The sequence below is a fragment of the Argentina anserina genome, chromosome 7, assembly GCF_933775445.1.
Source record: "Argentina anserina chromosome 7, drPotAnse1.1, whole genome shotgun sequence".
In the NCBI taxonomy this organism is placed as follows: domain Eukaryota; kingdom Viridiplantae; phylum Streptophyta; class Magnoliopsida; order Rosales; family Rosaceae; genus Argentina; species Argentina anserina.
In genome coordinates, this window is record NC_065878.1 from 9,618,143 (window position 1) to 9,627,496 (window position 9,354).

The 9,354-nt window shown below is 36.3% G+C and overlaps 1 pseudogene; it reads left to right on the forward strand.

The window, feature by feature from the left end:
• Window positions 1-5,031: 5,031 nt before the first annotated feature.
• Window positions 5,032-9,126, forward strand: LOC126803542 (uncharacterized; annotated as a pseudogene).
• The last annotated feature ends 228 nt before the right edge of the window (window positions 9,127-9,354 follow it).

A 9,354-nucleotide genomic window follows, 5' to 3' on the forward strand; every position in this document is an offset into this window, starting at 1 on the left:
GAGCCATGATTTTGTTTTCGATTCGTATTAGGGTTTATTAACTGGAATTGTTGTATACGAAGTGTGTATAGAACTGTAGATCGATATAAGATCAATTGAGCTTATAAATAAAGGCAAAATTGCCAAAATATACCCCAAACTTGGTCTTAACTGTCAATTTGCACCCCGAACTTGCATTTGAGTCAATTTACCTCATAAAGTTGGTAAAAATTGCCGATTTACACCCCGAACTTGTATTTGAGCCAATTTACCTCCTTAACTTGGTAAAAATTGCCGATTTGCACCCCATCCGTTAAATTTAACTGTTTCTATCCAATTTTGCGTCACATGTCATGCACATGAGGGGTAATGTTGTCATTTTCTATTTATATTTTTCTTAAAAATAAATAAAAATATTCTTTAAAATGAGGATTATTTTGTTAATCAAATTATTTATTTACATCTTTTTTCTACATACTTAACCCTACTTTGAATTATATATTCAACATATCCACCCATTCAAATATAGTGTGTTGTGTATAAATATATTTTTATATGTACACATTGTCGGAGGAGGAACAAAACGAGAATAATAACGACGTAATAGAACAGAACGTAACCGTTTATTGATTGCTAATGACGCCAATATATAGGCATTACATAACCACAATCCCGTAGGATTCAGAGTCCTAATCTATTACAGAGATGCGAATCTATCTCTAACAGGAAACCTAATAAGGCTATGACACACACAATGGTAGAATAGTAATTCTCTCGGAACACACATTTAATTTTAATTTTCAATGTATTTATTTATTTATATTTCTCTAATATCTTTTAACATACCATGTCACATAAAATAATAAATATATAAATCAATAACATGTTCGAAAAAACAAACATTGTAGCAAGTGTTCCTCTTAAGTAATTTTATTAATTTATTTCATTATTAAATATGAATAAATATATAATGACAATACTGCCCCTTAAATGCATGACATGTGACTTAAAATTGGATTGAAAACATTAAATTTAACGGATATGGTGCAAATCAGCAATTTTTACCAAATTTAGGAGGTAAATTGAATCAAATGCAAGTTCAGGGTGTAAATCGGCAATTTTTACCATATTTAAAAGGTAAATTGACTCAAATGCGAGTTTGGGGTGCAAATTGACAATTAAGACCAAATTTAGAGTGTAAATCGGTATTTTTACCATAAATAAATTGATGTATCTTATTGAGATGCTTCACAGTGAAATATACCGGCCCCATAATTATCGAGAATGACACCAGATACCACTGTCTTCCCCAGCCTAGCCCTGATAAAAACCATAGAAAACCTGCGATTTTATTATTGCATAGAAAGGAATGCACAGGTGTTCCAATTATATATCATGGCAGTATCGACAATATTACAGGTATAACCCAATCACAGTTGTTGGCTCGAAGGAGGTCAATTTCTAGAGATGTTTATGATTTGATTACCGTTGGAAAATGAACACTACATCGGAAAGAATAATTAAATTTGTCCAGTGAGTTACAATAGCTATCAAATTGTTGGGACACTGATAGTCACATATTTATGTGACTTTTATTAAAGAAAGAGAGTAAAATCAAATTCTTAATTCGAATATCTTGACAAGAAGAGAAAAATGTGAAATTCCGGTAATTTTCCGAGCACCACCACTTTTGGTGGTACCATGCATTTTCGGGCTAATTTTATGGAGGAGCAAGTAAAGAACAACACATTGTTCTATCACAACTAGATCTCATCTTTTTAGTTGAGATTTAACTACACAATTTTTCTCTTTTTCTCACAAAATCATGGTTCCCCATTTTCCAAAAATCCACACATATATTATGCAAAAATCTAATTTGATTTTGGGTGTAATCATCACCTCTAAATCCATCATTACGTAGCAATCATTCACTTCCCCCATAATCACCCACTTCCTTCTATGATCACTCACTTCCTTCCATTATCATCAATTTCCTCATTTATCACCCATTTTCTTCTATGATCACCCATTTTCATTCAATGATCTCTCACTCCACTGACTACATCATTATCTCTCACTTTTCTCTACTTTTTCCACCACCATTCTCCTCTATAAAAACATTCATCACCACCATCTTCATACACACTATTTTTCCACAACCAACCAAGAGAAAAAGAGAGAGAGTGGAAGAAAAAATAGAAAGAAGAGAAATGGGAAAAGACGGACATGGAGAGCCAAAGCGAAGTCAGCTTTAATCTCTTCAATCTACAACTCACATCTCTTCAAGGTGCTAAAATCTCATCAAGCCTCCACATGAAAAAGGAAGTTCGGTCCCTTCTCCTTTAACTCATCTCTCATGTATTCTTTGATGTTTTTATTCAAGATTATGTGTAACTAAATTTTGATAGTTATGGGCTAATCAAAGCTCTAGATATGTCTTTGATTTCAAACTCCAATTAATTTATATAATTTTATATGAGAATTTGTTCACTGATTGTTAATTGATAATTCTATTGCATGTCTCATTGGGACGATACTTTGATGCATGTTTTAGGGTTTTATTATCTTGAATATGTATATGACCGACATATCGTTGCATATTCTATGAGAGATAACAAGTTCTTTGCAAGTATTTGTGTGAAGTGATTCCTTAATAATCTAAGGCTACTGACATTGACTTAGATTCTTTGTTGTTGCTCAAACGTTCTTAGAACTTCATGATTTTAATTATTTTATTTTAGATACCGACATTTCATAGATCAATTAATTGAGAATATAGTTAAGTCGATACCGACATTTCACTTAACATGACAAAGAAGAGAGCATAATATGGTTAATGACCTAACGACATTGGCTTAACTCTGAGTGCATTTATTTATAATTATTGACATTGTTTTGGGTTGATTGAAGCATATATATAGTGGTGGAGAGAAGTTACTAGCTATTGTTTTTCCAATATCTATATCGATATTTACTTTTTAATATTTTGTTTTTAACAGTACTTTTGTCTTATTTATTTTGTTCACCAATCAAATCAATTCTGAATACCCTCAAAATGTTTTTGGTAGTCCACCACTGTGTTTAATTAGTGTTTATTTAATTTCGTAATTTTTGGTTGAGTCTTGATTAACTAATTAATTAGATTTCCGCTCCTACGTCGTGTATGCCAGATTTCAGGTTTACGCGTCTATTTGTGTTTTTAAGTCTTAGTTTCACCAATCTTCTGCGGGTAATGACTCTTATTTGTCATTTATTACATTGATATAATTGATTTTATAATAGGGTATTTTTGTAGGTGTTTTTGCGCCTATCAAAATTTAGCGCCGTGTTGCCGGAGATTGTTTAATTATAAGTCTTAAACGTGTTTTTATTTTTTAATTTTACTTTTAATTTTAATTTTTATAAAAAATTAATATTTAATTTATTTTTTATTTTAAATTTTAAATTTTATTTTATTTTATTATTATTTTTTATATAATTTTGCTTTATTTACTTTATTTTTCATTTAAGTCTTACATTATTTACTGTGTGCAGGAGCTTTTTATATGGATACTTAACATTTTACAAGCTCTGAACCACTGTTATTTGATTCCGAGATTGAGAAAGCAGCATAGCTAAACAGGAAACAACAGAGACTACAGGTGAATACGAGTAACAGTGTTGGTGAGGATTCTGAGCCTAAACATCATTTTAATTCAAATACTGAGTTTGAGGAAGAGCAACATGTTCCAACGCCTCCATCATCACCACGAGTAATGGTTGCGAAACTTAAGAAGTCCTTTACTCCGGGCATAGGTGCAACAGATTCACGAGTTGTGCTACCAGAAAATTTGGGGGCTTACTCAATTCCCCCATCTCTGATTTCTAATCTAGCACACTTTAGAGATACTCATTCTGAAGATCCAAAAGACCATTTTAATGAGTTTACAGCACTATGCAGAATACAGAAGTCAACAGCGGTGGATGAGAATGTTGTGAAACTTATTCTTTTTTCTTTTTCCTTAAAAGAGCAAGTAAATGCATGGTATAATTCACTGGCTTCCCAATCTATTGACTCATGGGACAATATGTGTGTTGCATTCATGAAGAAATTCTATTCAGCCTCTCACACCAAGAATTTAAAGAACCAGATCAGTACATTCAGGCAGAGAGATGGAGATGAATTACATGAAGCGTGGACTCAATTCAAGGGTCTACTACGGCAATGCCCCCATCACAAGTTTGATCTCAACACTCAAATGAAGTACTTCTATGAAGGAGTGGATTCACTCAACATGCAAAAACTTAACTCGGCTTGTGGAGGAATTTGGTGGAATCAGACTGGAGCTTAGGAAATTGTAGAGAATCAAGCATAGAATTCAAGACAGTTTCAGTCCAGAGACCGATCTATAGGTGCCAGCGGAAGATCCTTAAATGCTATTACCATAGATGGAGCCATAAAGAAGAGATTGAGTTCTATGGAGAATGACATTGTCTTAATTGCTAGTGTTATGAAGGTGAATAAGAAAGCTACCGTTGCCGAATCTCAAGTGGTTTGTACTATTTGTTCAGCTAAGAACCACCTTGCAAAAGATTGTCCTGAGTGCAGAGCAGTTGAGGAAGACACTCAAGAGGATGATGTGAATTTTGTTTATAGGCAACCCATCACATATAATGGGAATACAGATCATCCGTTCCTTAGCTACCGAAGCAATAATGTGCTCAATCCTCCAACTACTCCACCTGGATTCCAACAAAGACAAATGAGGGGATGTGCAGCAATTTGGCCAAAGACGTGTGGATCAACAACAACAGGCTCCAGGTCACATATCAACATGAACTTTAACTTTGGAAGCTATGATGCAACAAATGATGTTTGATAGCAAAAAGGAAAGAGAGGAAAGCAGTGCCTTTCGCCAACATATCAAGTCCACCACTCAGCAACAAGGGAAGGCAATTGACTAGTTAGAGCGCCAAGTGAACCAAATCCAACAAACTCTTGCACAAGTCAACCCAGGACGACTTCCGAACAACACTCTTCCTAATCCTAAGGGTCATCATGAAGTCAATGCAATGGTTTTGAAAAACGGGAATGTGGTGGATGCAGCTACAGTGGTCAAGAAGCCAAGAAGAAAGTGGGAAGAACTTGTATTAGAGCAGATTGTGCCTGAGGAACCATCAAAAGTCAGTCTGGGCACCCCAACTCAATCCATTGAGGAATTCGCTCAACTTGTTGAGAATGCACCTAGACCAAACATTGAATCAAGACCGAAACCAGCCCTGGTATGTCCCTTAACCTCACCTTTGATTATCACTAATGTGCCTTTTCCTAAGTAGGTTACAGAAACAAGTGAAGGAGGAAAGAGACAAGGAGATCCTAGACGTCCTCAAGAAGGTTGGGGTGAATATTCCATTGTTGGATGTGATCAAGCAAATTCCTCAGTATGCAAAATTAATCGAGGACTTGTGCACTTCAAAGAGAAAATTCAAAGGAACTAAAACAGTTGCCTTGAGTGAGAGGGTGTCCGCTGTGCTACAAAGAATGTTACCACCAAAGTTAGGCGATCTGGGACGTTTCACTATTCCATGCATTATTGGTGATGACAGGTTTGCTAGTGCTCTTATTGATTTAGGTGCTTCCATAAATTTAATGCCATATGCTGTGTATGATAGAATGAATATGGGAAAACTTTTGCCTACTGGGATAACCATTAAACTTGTGGATCGGTCTAACTGTTACCCTAGAGGTATTATAGAAGATGTGCTAGTGCAGGTTGGTGATTTGATTTTTACAAGCGGATTTCTTTGTATTAGAGATGGAAGGTGAACAAGTGCCCTCTGAGATACCATTGATTCTTGGTAGACCATTCTTGAGAACAGTACTAAAATTAATTGTTATGATGGTTCACTTAAGCAACTGGAGGAAAGATCAAATTCAACATCTTTGAATCCCTGAAGCACCCAAATACTAATGATATGTACTCTTGTTGTTTTATTGATGTTTTTGAGAGTTTTGTGCAGGATTTCATTCAGTATTCATTGGAGGATGATCCCATAATAAAAGCTGGTAAAAAGAAAGTTTCAACACAAGCGGTTCAATCTATTGAGGAAATTCCTTAACCTGTGAAATTTGAGCCTGTATTTGAGATTGCATTAGCCGAAGACCTTGATATGGATGAGGAGTATTATGCAATGGAGGAAGAATTTGAATCTTTGCCATACATGATAGGTATGTCTCGTAAACTCATTCCTCTTCTGGTTTCAACTAATGTGCTTGCTCCATCTATTCAGAAAGTACCCAAGTTAGAGCTCAAACCTCTACCTGAGCATTTGAAGTATGCTTTTCTCTGAGATGGTAAAAGTTTACCAGTCATAATTTCTTCAAAGCTCTCACAGTTGCAAGAGGAGAAGTTATTGACTGTACTTAGGGAGTACAAGCAAGCAGTTGGATGGATAATAACAGATATCAAAGGAATATGTCCCACTCTGTGTACTCACATGATACATTTGGAGGAGGGAGTTAAGCCAACAAGATAAGCTCAACGTTGACTGAACCCCCCCCCCCCCTCATGTTGGAAGTTGTCAAGAAAGAAGTGATTAAACCCCGCGATGCATGTATAATTTATGTTATTTTTGACAGCAAGTGGGTTAGTCTTTTGTAGGTAGTTCCCAAACGTTCAAGAATTACAGTGGTAAAGAATGATGAGAACGTGTTGGTACCACAACATGTGCAAACGGGATGGAGAATGTGTATTGACTACCGTAAGCTCAATGCCACCACATGCAAAGATCACTTTCCTGTACCGTTCATTGATCAAATGTTAGAAAGGTTAGCAGGTCATGCATATTATTGTTTTTTAGATGGTTATTCAAGGGTACAATTAGATAGCCATACACAAGGATGACCAGGAGATGACCACCTTTACATGCCCCTACGACACTTTTGCTTACTGGCGGATGCCCTTTGGCCTATGCAACACGCCTGCAACGTTTCAACGATGCATGATGAGTATTTTTTCGGACATAGTTGAAAAAATCATTGAGGTATTTATGGATGATTTTTCAGTATTTGGTGATTCTTGACATGTGTCTGCATCATTTATCCATAGTTTTGAAACGTTGTGTCGAGACTAACCTCGTTTTGAATTGGGAAAAGTGTCATTTTATGGTAGAACAAGGTATAGTTTTGGGACATGTAATATCTGCCAGGGGGATTGAAGTTGACAAAGCTAATGTTGATATTGTGCGTACTTTACCTCCTCCTTCAACTGTGAAGGATGTGAGATCTCTTCTTGGACATGCAGGATTTCATCGTAGGTTTATCAAGGACTTTTCCAAGATAGCCCGACCATTATGTGCACTGTTCCATAAAGATGTAGCCTTCAACTTCACAGATGAGTGCTTGAAGGCATTCAACAAGCTCAAGGAGCTTCTGACGACCGCACCCATCTATAGGCACCTGATTGGAACTTACCTTTTGAATTCATGTGTGATGCTTCTGATTATGCGGTTGGTGCTGTGTTGGGTCAACGTCTAGCTAAGTTTCCCCATGTCATCTATTATGCTTCCAGGACTTTAAATGATGCACAGTTAAATTACTCAACTATAGAAAAGGAATTCTTAGTTGTGGTCTTTGCTTTAGAAAAGTTTAGGTCGTACTTGTTAGGAACTAAACTCATTGTTTTCTCTAACCATGCTGCTTTGAGATACTTGATGACCAAACAGAATGCAAAACCCAGGTTGATTAGATGGATGTTGCTACTTCAGGAGTTTGATATTGAGATCAAAGATAAGAAAGACACTGAGAATGTGGTGGCAAACCACCTGAGCAGGATCACGCATGGATCTAACATGGAGGATGACTCATTGCCTCTGCGTGATAGCTTCCCTAATGAGCAACTTTTTGCTCTCAACGTTTCTGAGCCTTGGTATGCAGATATTCTTAACTATATTGTGTCAGACAGAATACCAAGCGACTACAGTATAACTCAGAATGACAAGTTAGTGAAGACAACTAAGCATTATGTGTGAGATGAGCCTTATCTATACTAACATTGTCCAGATTTTTTGATACGAAGGTGCGTTTTTGAAACTAAATTTCAATTTATTCTCACTTTTTGTCACTCACATATAGAGGGAGGTCACTTTTCTAGAAAGAAGAGTGCAATGAAGGTTTTTGAAAGTGGCTTCTTCTGGCCAACTTTGTTCAAAGATGCCCACAAGTTCTATAAATCATGTGATAGATGTCAGCTCACAGGTAACGTAGGTCATAGAGATCAGATGCCCCAACACCCAATTTTTTTTGTTGAGATTTTTGATGTGTGGGGTATTGACTTTATGAGTCATTTTCTTAGCTCTCAGCAAAATATTTGTATCCTACTTGTAGTTGATTATGTTTCAAAATGGGTGGAGGCAGTGGCCACTCGTACTAACGATGCTGCTGTTGTTTTGAAATTTTTGAGATCATTGTTTGTTAGATTTGGTATTCCCAGGTACATCATCAGTGATGGAGGTTCTTATTTATGTAACAAGTCTTTTGCAGCTTTGCTCAGGAAATTCAATGTTCTTCATAAGGTGTCAACACCTTATCATCATCAGACGAGCGGGCAGGTAGAAGTATCCAACAGGAAATTTTGGAGTCAACGCTTAGATGAGGTGTTGTGGGCAAACAAGTCACCGATTTGGATGTCTCCTTATCGAATGGTCTATGGGAAAGTCTACCATCTTCCAGTAGAGCTTGAACACAAGGCATATTGGGCTATTAAGCAGTTTAACTTTGATATTGATGATGCAGGTGTTCATAGGAAGTTACAACTGAATGAGGTAGATGAGATTCGAAATAATGCTTATGAATCCAATCGAATCTACAAGAAGAAAACCAAGATGTTTCATGATAAGATGATTAAAAGAAAATCTTTTGTTGTTGGGCAAAAAGTCTTGCTTTTCAATTCGAGTCTACGTTTATTCCCAGGTAAACTTCGTTCTAGGTGGAGTGGGCATTTTGTTATACTTAATGTGTTTGCTCATGGTGCAGTAAAGGTCAAAAATATGAAGAATGAGAATAAGTTCAAAATGAATGGACATAGGCTCAAACTGTTTTATGAGCCTGTAGCGGTGAGAGATGTGGAAGAAGTACATCTCCGCGATCCCGTGCCAGTGGAGCAATGATTATAAGTATCGTCTAGCTGTTGACGTTAAACTTAGCGCTACTTGAGAGGCAACCCATGTTAATGGAGAAGCTTGGATTCTAGATTTGCATTCTTTCATTTTTTCTCCTTTGTTATTTTTCATGTTTAATGTGTTTTGTGATGTCATAGGTCTTCTGCTTCATACTTGTTTGATGTGTTGCATGCTTTAATTTTGTTTTACATTGAGGACAATACAAATTTCAAGTGT